We start from the raw sequence: 16,075 nt of genomic DNA, 5'->3' as shown, positions 1-16,075 counted from the left end.
TATACACCTGATAATAAAATGAAAAGACAAAGAATTTACTAAACTGCATTGTAGCGCACAGTGCGAGATGACCTAGAAAAGCACCAAAGAAAGGGAGTGATTAAAAAAAATGTGCTCGTACATATGAATAAATAAAACTAAAGACCTAGCTTCTTTGACACTTGTAAACGCTTTTCAATAGAATCTTTAACATAAATGTTTTTACTAGATGCGGATGTCCATCTTCCATGTCTCTGCAAACACCTTTCGTTAACACCCAAGTTAGCTGCGGCAGTAGCGCCCCCTGATCTCAAAGAATGAAGACCTAAATTCAAATGTGGTGCAACTTTTTTTCAGCATACTAACTATATTTTGTCTAGCTGCTGTGTAACTGAGTTTTTGATTTTTACATATAAACTTTGCGATGCCAGACGACCTGAAAATAGGTTTGAAAATAAAATGATCAGAATACAAATCAATTTTTGCTTCAGACACAAACGTAAAAACATGTTATAAGGACAGGCACAAGTAAACCCCTTCGATACAAGTATTTCAGAACCCTCTCGAAGTTGATTTGTTTTAGATCGATGAATAATGATTTTTAAATAATCTTCTTCAACTGTAACATCTCTACATTTTAAGGAACTAAGCTCGACATATCTCAGAAAACCAGAAAAACCAATCAATATCATGGTAAGATTTCTCAAAGCTAACAAATCAGTACTATCTTTGTATAATTTACACAATGCCTGCAATATATTACTGTCTACGGGATCTTTTCTTTGCACTGGTTTTTCAGTTGTTCTTTTGGGAGATTCTTGAAGGGATTTCACAAAGGAATTATCTGTCAGATCCGTAAGGCCACTAATCTCACGCATCCATTTAATCGCGTAAATAGCAGAAATTACAGTAGAATATGTAGCACCGTTATCCAATAAATAAGTAATGTATAAAGCGATGTGCATTGGCTGAACTGGAATGTCAATATGGCCATGTTGAAAAATGAATTTTCTCCAGCGATCAAAACTATGCATGTAAGAGTTGGTTGTACTACCGCTCCTGGAACACATTATATACTGCGACATACGCGAGTTTAGCCGTCCCAGATCTGTATTCAAACTAACACCACAGCTCTCGATTGCTTTACTTACATGCTCCTGTAATTTCAGGCTTGGAATAGGATGAGAATATGATTATGATTATCAAAAATCAATCCCCAAAGCTAAAATTTTAAATTTTTTGCTTTTGCCATGTGTTATGAATTTTTCATTAGGTAAATATGACCAATGCAAAATAAAACTTTTAAAATCTTCACCCTCAAACACAAGAGGCCAATATGGAGATGACCTCCACTCCGGAACAACCAAAGTACTACTTGCCTTCTCCCGTAAAATTTTGTTTATTACCTTCGGTATCAAAATTGGAGGAGGAACTATCCAATTGATTTCATTTGACCCGCATTGAATAAATGCATCTATGCCCTCAGTACCTGGACACCAATATTTAGAATTATATCTGGCACATTTGTTATTGTAATGAGTGGCGAATCTATCCACCGTGTGCAAACCCCACAATTTGTCTTAGCATTGATAAACATTGTCACTTCCTCCCAATCATCTCTGTCAGTAATTCGACTAAGATAATCGGCTTTTTTATTTTCATTTCTTGGTTTCCATAACCCATGAATCTTTATGTCATATTGTGAACAACATTCTTCAATTTCGCATGCTATACTTTGCAAATAGGGTTTTTTTGCTGTCAATATGTAAAATGTTTGATACATTTTTGTTATGAGATATAAATCTGACTCTCTCGCTCTTCAAAGAAGATATGTTACTTTTCAGAACTCTATTCACGGTTTCCAATTCACACCATGTAGAACTATGCTGACTCTCATGTAAAGCCCAACTACCATATACATGCCCCAAACACTATTTTTCATGATTGGGCGAAAACATGTCTATGTACCCTCCAAAGCCTACATCTGAGGCATCACATACAAGGTCAAAATCGCATACACATGATGCGTCCAAGCTTTCAAATTCACAACCTTTTTTATTTAAAGCATACACATTTTCCCGCCAAAACTGTAATTCTTTTAAAGCAAGTGCGGAGAGTTTTACAACTGAACCCCAACTAGCTTTTTGCAAAATGCATTCATAAAAACCTCTAGATTTGAATCTCGCCATATCTCCGAATACTGCTTTCATGGAAATGACATGACCCACAAATTTGGCCAAAACTTTTGCGTTAAAACATACTTTGCCTTTCTGAACAGCCTAATGAATAACATCCAACTGATTTTTGAAACGTTTTATTCTGTCTTCACCGACCGAAATCTTACCTTCTTCAGTGTTCCAATATAAACCTAGCCAAGTCCTCTATTGACTTGGACACCATTCACACTTTTCATTTGCAAACAAAAATCCAAGAGCTTGAAATCGATTTTTTATGAGCATGCTAGCTTTAATTGCTTCTTCAAATGAAACACCGACTCCTATTCCATCATCTAAGAATGTAATAAACCTAGCTCCTTTTGATCTCAAAAATGTTACAGTCTCTCGCAATACTTTGCTAAATATGTATCCCGCATATGCTAATCCAAAAGGAAGCACGTTGAAAACATAATAAAGAATTTGCCCTTTGTTTTGCCACGAAAAACCCAAATGCTGCCTTTGTTCTTCAAAAATCTCGATCTGATGATATGCTGATTTTAAATCAAATGTAAACATAAAATCACCCTTTTTAAACATTTCTCTAACAACGCTAGCGTCTTCATACCTGTAATTAAACTCATGTAAATGAGGATTTACATGTCTACAATCCAAAACCAAACGTGGCTTACCATTTCTGTTGTAGGCTATACAGTCAATGGGTTTACGACTTTTGGTTTGCATGTTACACATGAAATACAACCTTTTCCCAATAGTTTTTTCCAATTCTGTCTGTACAAAAGATGGATTTTTCAATGCGGATTTGTTATTATGTAACACAGCAGACCCCGGTTCTGTTTTGAATGGAATTTTATAACCTGACTTGATCACCTGAATGATGCTACCATTCGACCCAGTTTTTTCCCATTCACCTAAGCTTGATCTTAAACGTGCGATTGGCGTAGTGACCTTTGTAAGATTTTCAAACATACATATTTTTGCGCCAAAATTTGCTTGAAATAAATGTTCACTTATCTTATTATCTACTTTTCTGGTACAGTCTCCACTCCAGTGCCCTCTGGCCCCACAATCGAAACATCTACCCGGTCTACTAGAAGAGGACTGGTCCTTGGCGTCTGTCTCCATGCGTGTCGCTTCAGGTTTCTTAAAATTTGGCATGAATCGGTGGGATTTTCTCGAGCTTCTGAACGTCTTTGACTCCTTTGCCTTCCTCTCAGCTCTCATCTGAGCTCTGTACATTTTCTTTTCGTCGTCAGAATCTTCAGCAATAGGATTAGATTCGTACTCTTTCACCACTTTCCAACCTAACTGAGACGAATCTGCCAATCTGATAACTTTCTGTCTATTTCTCATTAGCCCCATACCTTCGTTAATGCTGACTTTTGCCGATTCTACACTCTCGTCTGTGATGCTAGCTGATTTTAGATGATCCCCGGCTTCTTTGAGTTTTGTCAAAACCCGGGCCTGATGCTTAAATTGATTCTCGCTCCCCTTCTTACGGAAAGAGTAATGCTCATTCAGATTTTCCTCAATTTTGTTAAATTGCGAATTTGATATTTGGACAATATTTTACTGAAACGTTGCGAGCTTGGAGTCCACTATGCTCTGTAAGCTGTTAAATAACGCTTTTTGTTGCCTATTCACCTCTGTCCTACAGCATTAGGTAAAAAGTCCATATTATCGGCGTCCATCTCTCATACAAAAACTCGACTTGCTCAAGAAGAGCGTGACAATACAGCCCCGAGATTCTCAATCGAACACGTAATAATAATATACTTAAATATCATTTGTCATTGCTATGTAAACTTTTCAAAATAACCCCACGACACTTCCGCTATTGAAATTCTAAACATGTCGTTAGGACAAATATTTCTCGCTATACTATCGTAACGCGAGAAATTACAATTACCTGTAATTATTGTGGGGGAAATGCCGCTGTCACTGCGGTATACTTCTAGGATAACCCCGTAGATAAAACAAATATATAGTTTGGAAAGTACCGCAACCATTTTTAAATTATCATACCTCCGTACGTTTTGCTGTGGATAATTGCTTGTTTTGAAAAAAGAAAATACATCACAGTTATTATGAAGTCACAATGCACTGTTTACATCAACCGCGTTATATTTCCTGCGTTAGATGAAGAACCGGGTTTTAATATCCCCAAAGTGTTGTTGCAAGATGGTATGGGTCTTCGTTCGTCTCAACGGTCACACCATAAAACATATTATTTTGGAACTCTTAAATCTCAGATTTGCTATGACGAGTCAAATATTTCATGATGTTGAATGAAAGCTGAAGATAACGAACAGTGATCAATCTCATAACTCCTATAAGCAATACAAAATAGGGAGGTGGGCAAACACGGACCCCTAGATATACCAGAGGAGGGATCAGGTGCCTAGGAGGAGTAAGTATCCGTAGTCAAAAACAGTGTGCTAAGAGCAGCCTAACAATCGGCATGAACCACATCAGACAGCGTTTGACCCAATGATAGGTTGCATTGGCAAGCTAGATCGTTATAACGACCATATAATTTGCGAAATGCTGACTTTAAAGGAGACTGTCGGAATCCCTGCACCATCAACTTGTTTGCCAGTGGCTTGCCTCGATTTAAAAACTGACCATAAGCAGAACAAGCTCTTGTGTTTCGAATCAGTTGAGAGATGTAAACACCATATGCAGATGTTAATGGAATATTGTTACATGAATATGGGAAGTTGAGGATAGAGAAGTTCAAATCATCCCGTTTGTCATAAAGTTGAGTTGTTGGTTTGCCGTAAACATCTACTTTCAATAAAATATCTAAATATGAAACAGAAGTAGACGACTTTGTGGTGTCTTTTATTTCGAGTTCACTGAAATATATCGAATCGACATATGAATGAAAATTATTATTGTTAATAGATAATACGTCGTCGATACATCTAAATGTCGAGGTGAAAGCCACAGCAATAGATGTTTCCATCACATGCAGAAGTTTTTGAATAAATTCTGCTCCATAGGAATATAAAAATAGGTCAGTTAACAAAGGAGCACAATTCGTGCCCATGGGTTTTCCATCAGACTGTTGGAAGACCTGATCACCAAAGACCACGAAGATAGTGTCAATGAGAAATTCCAGCATATATTTTATTTCAACTTCAGAGTACTTGTGAGTGGTATCAGAGTGGCGTTTAACAAAGTATTTTTTGGATGACCTATCACTAGATAGGAATATTTGCGTTTTCCATTTTTGTTGAAGAAGCAACTGTCTATGATGTTAAAAAGTCTTGTCTTTAATTTATAGTGAGGAGTGATCATGTAAAGTGTTGAAATGTCATACGTTTTGATGTTGTTGATTTAAGAAACGTTTTGCGATTTCAAGTATACTAAAAGTTTTGTAGAATTTTTCAGAATCCACATTTGATCTACACAATTTCTGGCATATGTAGTCGCACAGTACGTGTGAAGTTTCTCCTTCACAGCTGTTACTATTTTCGTGAGGAGAAAGATAGGGATTTGGAAGAACAGTTATTGGATCCAGCTATGTATCTTTGTCTGTAAGGGTTTTTATGTAGTTTACGAATCCAGTATAGATACGGTAATTCATATTCATCCGACCCATTGACTGGGATATTAAATGTGTCTAAATCTGAAGCATGGTTTTGAAGAATTTCGTCTTTTGAAGGGGCAGTTGGAGTACAGGTGCGATTGCCAAAAATAGAATTAATGCGAAGTTCGTTTAAAATACAGTTGTAATAATCCGCCATACAAACAATGACAATGTTATTACTAGCTTTGTCAACTGGAACCAAAACATATTCCTCGTGTAGCCTGTCTAATTCTTTTATCACTTCTGGCTTACTAAACACAGAATGATATATGGTACGTACTTTTGTTTTAATATGTCTAATGCGGGATTTTAATATTCCTTTTATAATTTTAATTAATTCTGACAATGTATCAAGTTCTTTTTCATATTTAGCCCATCGTCTGGCATAATCCTTGACAGAATTCATAATAGAAAAGAAGTTCTGTCGCCAATTGAAATACATGTACCGAGGTTTTCTGTATTTAGGACCTTTTAGTATAAGTGATTTGAGGTCCTCATTTTCAACTATATCAACATCACCAGTAATGACATGTCCAGCTGGACTATATATCAACATCACCAGTAATGACATGTCCAGCTGGACTATAGTTGAAAGAAGATGAAGAACAAAACCACGTAGGTAGATTAAATATAAGATGGTCTATATCTAAGCACTGCAAAATCTGTTTATAATTGAAAAGTTTGGATGCAATAGTAAAAGTATATTGGTAGGAAATACTGGGTGTAGCTTTGAACTTGAAATAAGTTGGAATACACGACTGAACTGTTTTATGACGAAGAATGTTGGTTATGTTGACGGCATTTATTCCTTTGTTTGTAAATTTGAGCTTAAGGAACTGGCGGCACGATTTGGAAGGAATATCATCCATGACCCATGCTGGTTTAAAAAGCCTGTGATTGGCAACATCCATAATCATAGAGTTCAGTCTATATTCAGGTGTTGAAAAATCCAAGTATAGACTAGATGTGGCTTCTTGAAATCGTATGTAAAACTGTGATGGTAATCCCCCACCAAAAAAAAAATTCTTACCTTCATGGACAGTATGGAGTTGTCCGGTGAATTGAAATGTTTGTAAAGAAGTTGGTTACCACCATTATTGATTTGAAATCTGTGCCCCGATATTCTGAATCAAACAACAAAAAGTTTGAATTCAGTGAATTGTATGTTTTACTAAGCGACTCAATTTGAATATAGCGAATGAAAGGTTTCACAGTGATGAGTAAATGTATCAAAATTTTTACTATTGTAATTTCAAAGTTTACTACTTTGATTCAAAGTATCAAAAAACGTTTACTAAAGTTTTACGCTGATGAAGCAAAAGTTAATCAAAGGTTTTAATATCATGGTTGATTAAAGATTTTTAAATCATGGTAATTGAAGGTTTCAATATCGTGGTTAATTAAAGGTTTTACTAGGATTGAGAAAAGTCTACTATAGTGAATCAAAATATAAGTTTTTCCTGTAGTATATCAAAAGTTACTGTGAGGTATTTTTAATGTAACGTTATCAACGGAAACTCCATCCTATGGGAGGGGTTGACAAAATAAACACAACCCCTCACTGCTACGGCCATTAGTGAATTTTTTTTTTGAATGGGGCATAAAACAAAAAATAAAGACAAAGAGGGTTTTGCACCGAAGCGGGAACTTTCCCTAATCGGAGCACGGTGCCAGCACTCGTGACGTAGAACTAACCTTCATCCATATTTATACTCTTATTGCGTATTTGCCATTTAAATATCAGTAGGATTCCCCAATACTAAGGGCAAGCCTAATACATTTTATGTGTCAATACATTATACATGTAGTCTAAACATAATTTTTGAAATCGTGAAAATGAAAGTGTGTGTTTTTCTTTTTCTGAGTATCAGAAACAATGTATAGTTACATGTTACAAGTGTATCAAATATTTAATATTATATACTACTACAGTCTTATATTGTTATGTATTATTTTCTACAACCAACAGTTAGCAATTGTGCATGACTCTGACCACAAAATAAAATATGGGAAGTTTAATACGCATTAATAAAATTAAACAAAATTATATGTACATGCACCTGGAAACCTTAATTCAGCATAGCAATGTGCTACTGGAATGAATAACAACTTATCCACTCAAACTGTTTAACGGTTATTTACCTTTTTTGGCCTTGAAGTTTTTCTTTCAAAGCTTCGCAAAGTTCACAACGGTTTTTCGTGAAAGACACCATATTGTGCCTTTGTCAACACCTTTTACTAAGAAAAACATACATGTTTTCGTTATCAAACACAGGTATTGCATGCTGTATTCGGTGTGTTTACAGCGAGTCCCATTCATAAACTAAACAGTGTCCATGTTGGAAGCTTATTTTAAACTCGGCACATTGTAATAAACAGAGATTTGACCTGAAACATTTATAAAAACTAGAAGTGTGTTTCAATTCAGAAAACAATCTAGATGGAAAAAGAAATATTAAAAAATAAATAATTGTGTGCGTGAGGGATTTGAACCCGGTCGTTTTAAAAAAGAACACATCTTTACATATTCAAGTCGACAACCTTACCCACTGAATCACACAGCATACCATACAGTTCTAATGAAACTTAACGTATAGGTGAAGTTGAAAATAATACCTGTATCGATGAAGTCATTCCGATTTTTTGAATTTTACAAATAAATGCTCCCGTGAAACAAAATTTCAAACAGAACATATTCATGCTAAATTTATTTTGTTTCACAGAGGCAGTTTTTCTGAAATTCTTGGATACCCCTCCATTTTAACGCTAAAAATCGCTTATTGCTTGATTTAACCTCAAATTATTTTGGCTAATTTTTGAATACACGTCTTTTAAACTGATTTTCAAAATACTGTCAACTTCAAAATATGTAAAATTCAAAATATTCATCGATTCATTAATTTTCAGTGACCCATGCAATCACTACCTTAAGGGTCGTCCATGTAGAGAGTTAATGCAACACAAGGTGTGAAATAAAATGAGTCAGACTAAGCAATGAAAGATTGTAAATTTAGCGAACCATCATAAAAACATTATTCATCCAAACTCCGAGTACCTATAATTTTAATACCATGGGTGTTTTGAATCTCTTCGGAGAGTCTGAACTTCGCCGACTTGGTCAAATAAAATGTTACAACAAATAAAAATTATCGTTTCAAGTTGCTTTTATAAACGTTTGGTACATTTCCTCTTTCCTGCCTACAGAAAATGCCAATACCGTCCTAATCATAATAGATCAAGGTGGCATCGCTTCGATTTAAAAACTGGTCATAAGCAAAACAAACTTTTGCGTATCGAATCAGTTGAGAGATATAAACACGACATGCAGGTGATAATGGAATATTGCTACATAAATATGGGAAGTTGACGATGGAGAAGCTGAAATCATCCCGTTTGTCATAAAGTTGAGTTGTTAGTTTGCCGAAATATCTACTTTGAATAAAATATCTAAGTATAAAGCAGACGTGGACGACTCTGTGATGTCTTTTATTTCAAGTTCACTGGGATATATCGAATCGACATATGAATGAAAATGATTATTGTTAATAGATGATACGTCGTCGATATATCTAAATGTCAAATTGAAGGCCACAGCAGCAGGTTTTTTCTTTTCACGTAGAAGATTTCGAAGAAATTCTCCTTCAGATCAATATAAAAACAGGTCAGCTAACAAAGGAGCACGATTCGTGCCCATTGAGATTCCAACAGATTGTTGGAAGACCTGATCACCAAAGACCACGAAGATATTGTCAATGAGGAACCGCAGCATATTTTTTAAATTTCAACTTCAGAGTAATATGTTTGCACCAATGGGATCAGTATTGAACCAGTAAATACTTATTTGTAGCATTCTGCGCATTTGTGCTCAAAAGTTTAGGAGCAAACTTCCGTAAATGCAAGATTGTCAAAATTAGTATTTTTAGTATCTTTTCTGATCAAAATTTGTCCGTTGTATGTCGTCGTTGTTGTAAACTTTTTACAATTTCTTCTTCTTCTCCAGAACCTCAGTAGTGAGTCAATTTTAACCAAACTGACACAAAGCATCCTTGGGAGAAGGGCTTTCAAGTTTGTTCAAATGAAGGGCCATGCCCCCTTCAAAGAAGAGATAATTACAAAAATAGGGTGGAGTCTTTTAAAAATGTTCTTCTATAGCACCACTGGGCCAGAGGAGCTGAAATTTACATGACAGCTTCCTGACATAATTCAGATTCAAGGTTGTTCAAATCATGGGCCCCGGGGGTAGGTTGAGGACACAATAGGGGATCAAAGTTTTACATGGGAATAAATAGAGAAAATCTTTAAAATCTTCTCCAGAACCACTGGGCCAGAGGAGCTGAGATTTACATGAAAGCTTCCTGAGATAGTGTAGCTTCAAGTTTGTTCAAATCATGCCCCCCTGGGGGTGAGGGTGGGGGTGGGGTAGGTTGGGGGACACAATAGGGGTTCAAAGTTTTACATGCAAATAAAATATAGGGAAAATCTTTAAAATCTTCTCAAGATCTACTGGGCCAGAAGAGCTGGTATTTACATGACAGCTTCCTGACATAGTGCAGATTCAAGTTTGTTCAAATCATAGTTTGTTCAAACCATGTCTCCCTGGGTTAGGTTTGGGCCACATTAGGGGATCAAAATTTTACATATTAATATATTAAAGAAAGTATTTAGGTATTGGCCAAGGTGGCTCAGGTGAGCGATGTGGCCCATGGTCTTCTTGTTTATAATTACATTCCAATACTTTCATTTCGTCGAAATTTTGCAGCCCTTCACCGGCAATGACGTCTCCATATGAATGAAAGATTCTCGAGAGGGACGTTAAACAAAATTCTATCAATCCATCGTCGGACATTCCGTTGATTGATGATTTCCGCCACACTCTACAATTTTTCAGTTATATGGTGGCGCCTAGTTTTTACTGGTGGAAGAGAGAACCTAGATACAATGTAAGAAAGAAATATATTAAGAGTTTTTATTACACAAAACCAAGTGTCTTTAAATTAATTAAGCTCTTTAGTGTAGACAATACCAAAGAACTCAATAACTTGGGGAAATTCTTGGTTCAAGCTGTGAAAAAACGAAGTTTAGCATTGTAAATCAATAATATGATTATGGTATTTTTCTAATAACATGTGCATCTCATAATGCGATTACATATATATTATTTATATATTGTGTAATTTCTTCTCCTCCTATCATCTCCTGTCCACTCACCTGTTGTTTATCTTATACAATTTGATATATTGTGTATACAAATGTACATGTACTAGATGTATTCCAATGAGTTGTATAACTCAAGGACAATAAAGAATTGAATTAGAAAAAAAATGTACCTGGAAAGAGAACACCGTCCTTCCGCAAGTAAACTGGGATACTTTCTCATTTACCGGCGCGAGCGGGATTCGAACTCGCGCCGAGCAGAGGTGATTTTGAGCGCGATGCTCTAACCACTATGCCACGGAGGCCGTTTAAATAGAGGTACATTTGTACTATATTAATCAATGTTCACACACGCATTGTTCGCTACTGCAACACATTCATAAGGAAATGTCTAACATTAAAATGTATGTATATCAGAGGCAAAAACATTGGCAATGATAATGAAAATATTGTTCAAAGAGGAAATCGGAGACATGTCTCGGAGGAAATTAAAACACAATCTACAACTGCGTTGATAAAGAAATACACACGAGGTACACAGCCTTTGCACTATCTTTCGTTGTCTTGTAAAAAGAAGCGTGGAATTAACATGCCAAGGACTCAAAGCAACGATATGGGGAAAAAAATGCTTAAAGAAAAAAGAATTATCATTGCCGTATGAACTGATTAATAAATTCAAATTACTGGAATTAATCCCATGGGTAATACGGATGACGGTTGTATAGGGTTATTGGTCTATTAATTGATATAGGGTTTATGAGATTGATCTCTGTTCGTTATCTTCATCTTTCATTTAAAAAGTTCACAACAAAGCACTCTTCAGTCGAGACAACACAGGAATTGCATTTCAAATGAAATGTCAAGAACCTGGAAAGGCAATCTGGATATTTAACCAGATCTACTATTACAATACTCTACAAAGATATTATTTCATACCAACACTGGTTTAGTTAGAAACTAGACATTATGATCAATTTTGGAGCACCGGCAGTAAATCAGTTGAAAACACATTCAGAATTAGTTCCCAAGACAATGAAAGTGATAGCAATATAAAAATGAGTTTCCAATCAAAGCCCCAAAACAAAGCCTGTTCTCGATAGGCTTTACGAGATTAATCACTGTTCGTTACATGTCTCTTCACTTCTCGTAACATCATTAACCGATTTTAAAAGTTTAATCTTACAAACAAAAATGTACACGTAACATTAACGATTTTTAAAGGTTTTTATTCTTACAATTGTCCCGTCTATGTTGCGGAATTGCAGAAATAATGCGCTTGAACAATTGTATAAAATACGAGACCCACCAATAAGTTCCTTTGATATTTCATAAACCTTCCAAGAATCGCATTAAGCACTTTTTTACTGTTGCTTTCTCTTTAAGCAATACTAGCTATAAATTACGGTATGTTATGCACAAATTGACAGTTATCGGTATCACGTATAAAATTTGCAAGATCTAAAGAACAATGCAGCAAAATAAACAAGGGAATATTGTTTGAGAGAATACCTACAATGAGCGTTTCGTATAAACCGTCGTTGAGTCGTATGTACACGGACATGGGAACGATGATTGCGCTTCGTTTGTTTTAAAATATTATTACATGTCATGAATGACTTGAAAAGAAAGTTTAAGAAAGTAATTAAATTACGCAAATGTCACTCAAATAAAATTTTATTAACGAATTTACTATAAATTTGACATATCAATTTTCTTTTACAATCCTGACACGTGTGCAGTCCCTTTTTTGCATTTTTCTGAACTGGTGACCTCTAGGGTCAATGCACACCGGAGATTATGAACAGGATGGCAATCAATAAATCGACATTTTTTGCTGATTTGACGAGTTTGTTGCTTCAGATTCACTTTCATTCTATGAAATTATATATATTCAATCTTCATACCTTTCTTCGAAAGTATATTACATTTGTTCTTATATTTTTCAATTTATTTTCCCTCGGTTACAGTTTGTATAATTGCTTTAATTAGAAATGTCGCAGAGTCCATCTTTAAACCTCGGAGAGCTGAATGTCATCAGTTTTTCATAGCAAAATCACAGCCTGGACAAGTATTCTAACTTTTTTAATCAAATCAATCATCTTGGTCAAATGACCTTGATAGGTCACGACTTAGTGTCTGGTCATATGAAAACTTTGTACTAAATATGAGTTTACTAATCAATGTCTTATAGACCGGGGCATCTATTTCCACCTTTTCGACCAATGGTCTTGACCTCAACTGCATCTCCTATCCTTCAAATTCTCACTTTGCTGCCTGATCAAACATTCGTGTCGAATCTGGGCTTCTAAATGTATCTATTACCAAAAACAACATTTTTACTAGAGATCGACCGTGGCAGCTCATTGGTGTAGAGCGTTCGCTTCGTAATCGGGAGGTAGTGAGTTCGAGCCCCGCTCGTGCCATAGCCGTGTGATACCTACGACGTTAAAATAGGTAGTGAATGCTCCTTTTCCAAACGCTCGGCATTTAGAAGTGAGAATTACGGGTCTTTCGGATATGACCTTAAAACACGGAGGCCCCATGTCGAGTTGGCAAGTTAAAGAACTATCATTGCTACGGCCCTGAGTTCTAAGCATAGGTCTGAAGTGGTACTTCACCTACAGCTGGTGACGTCTCAATATGAGTTAAAAATTCTAGAAGGGACGTAAAACAAACCAGAGATCGATACCATGGCTATTATAAATGACCCCAGGACACATTTTCTGCTGGTAACCAAAATGTATCAGGTCAAGTATGAGCACTTAATATTTTTTCTATTACACCACAAAGACTCGCATTCGTTCGACGGCAAGTCCTGCAATAATGTGGATAAGACCGTTCATGTTGTTGTAAACCTTTTTAAATCTTACTTTCACAATTTTCGTTGTTTCTAAATACATATTTAAATTATACAATTGCTTATCGTATTTGGGAGGAAATGGGAGATAAAAATTTCATTGTCATAGTATTCTTCGATTAAGACTTATTTTCACATTTAAGTCTCAAGACCGTGTCTCTATCATACCATCAGTAATCGAATTCCGAGCAGAAAAAAAGGTGATTAAGAGGTATCAAATGAGTTCCAATGCGTTTGAGATCACGTTGTAATTATAAGAAAAGCACCACATCTTCCGAGTTTCACATTAAATATCTCGTTCCAGTGGATTAGCCGGATCTGGTCTTATTAAAGTAATGCCTAGTAAAATTTACGATCTATATTTGCGATCGCGAAATTATTGCTTAATCAGCCAAATCAATTTCCATATGATTTGTGTAAATGAAGTATTAGTTAATCTCTGACTGACGTCAGTTTTGTACTTCGTCTGCAGATATTTCTATATTGATGCCGTTATCACGTACATAATCCGGAGATAGGTGTCGTAGTTGTACTATATATAATGCCAAACTCTCAAACAGAGTTATCGATCTTTGCAGTTCTGTACACATGTCGCTATCAATAGGTAACGCGATGGTGCACGACATATTCATTTGTGTCAACATGCCTTAAGAAAACTCTATAATACTCGCATTTTTATGTTATAAACATATAAAAAGTGCATTTATTTCATTAATTAGTGTTTAAACTAATACATTATCAAATAGAATTGCTATGTTATCGTACTTTTTAAGATGTGAGACGTACATTAACAGAATCAACGCCAGAAAGGACCTCTCCATTCTAGCTCTAGCGTGTGGTCCGTTTTCACCATCCCTCTTTTCAAAAGAAAACAAAAATGATTTATCTATTAAACGTTTTTTCAGTAAGTGTATAGCCATACCCCTGTACCCCTTAGTCTGGTCCCCCTTCCCACAATTCCGTTTGCGCACTCTCTACATTGACAGAGAGTGCGCGAACGCAATTGTGGGAAGTGGGACCAGACTATGTACCCCTGGGATATTGGATTATATGGGTAGAAAACTTAAGTTTTAAATGGGTATCTTTAGCCTAAAAACTACAGGATTACTAACGGAATTGATACGGCTTCAATTTATTTACAGCTGGGCGGAGATATTTAAATTACACAACAATGTGCTATTCATACAACTTGAACTTGTTAAAGTTGTATGGCCCGAATTTCGCCACTCTCCCCCCCCCCCCCCCCCCTGTAAAAACGCTGTTAAATCATTCCACATACGTATTTATGAGACATTTCAAACATTATTTCATCTGTTTTAACCGGAAATCGGTGTTTACAATCAGCCGTCAATCGGCCATTCATGAATCAAGTAAGTCGCGTGATTTTTTTCAGATTATACATTTTTGTAAAGCTGTGTATTCTATTAATACATTACCGTGTCATAAGGTTAAGAGACATAAATCATCAAATACCTTTTAGTAATTCGTTGTTTTACACTCTTTTAGCCTTAAAGTTGCACCGTTGCGTCTGAGTATTATGCAACATGTTGGATTTCGCCTGACGCGCGTGTGGCTACAATGTATTTATAGATGCCTACCATCTACGCACTCTCAACATACATGTATACATCTCTGGTGTGTCCAGGGTCCGTGTTTGCCCAACTATCTATCTTGTATTGCTTATAGGATTTATGAGATTGATCACTGTTCGTTATCTTCACCTTTCATTTACTTTAAAATGTTTTCTTTTACACACAAGTATTTTCAAGGAAAAGTTAATAACTTTAATACATAAACTTCGGATCACACAGCGTTAATAAGCGGATAAAAGAGACTGAATATCTGACATTGAGAGAGAGATGAAGAGAGCTGAAATGTGTAATATAAAGGGACGTAAGAACAGGAGGGAGGGATGCCCCCTCCCCATTTGGTATGTATACATGATGTCGACAATACCGTGCGTCCTGACGAGTGTTTGGATCATTAGCATGGCACAGATTATCACATGGCTGATTTAATATTCATCAGGTCAAGATGAGGTCAATACAGGTAAATGAGGTAGAAATTAAACGTGTACTTTTTGCAGATTTTTATGAATTTCTTCACCGACACAAGATTGTCCAGTCTTGCCTTTTGAATGTAATTTTCACCTCTGGTCGGCGCGGGTTCTAATCCCGCTCACGCCGGTAAGTGAGAAAGTTTCCCAGTTTACTTTCGGAAGGTCTGCAGTCTTTTCCCAGGTACATTGTATCTGGGTTCTCTCTTCCACTAAAAAAACTGGGCGCCACCAGATAGCTGAAAAATTGTTGAGTTTGG

General features: G+C 36.0%; 1 pseudogene; it reads right to left on the bottom strand.

Moving 5' to 3' along the window:
* Nucleotides 1–2,530: 2,530 nt before the first annotated feature.
* LOC125665295 (uncharacterized) overlaps nucleotides 2,531–16,075 on the bottom strand; it is a 32,055-nt pseudogene continuing 18,510 nt past the window's right edge.

Source organism: Ostrea edulis, chromosome 6 (genome assembly GCF_947568905.1).
Source record: "Ostrea edulis chromosome 6, xbOstEdul1.1, whole genome shotgun sequence".
NCBI lineage: Eukaryota > Metazoa > Mollusca > Bivalvia > Ostreida > Ostreidae > Ostrea > Ostrea edulis.
The sequence above is the reverse complement of the archived record's forward strand: the minus strand, read 5'-3'. Positions and strand labels throughout refer to the sequence as shown.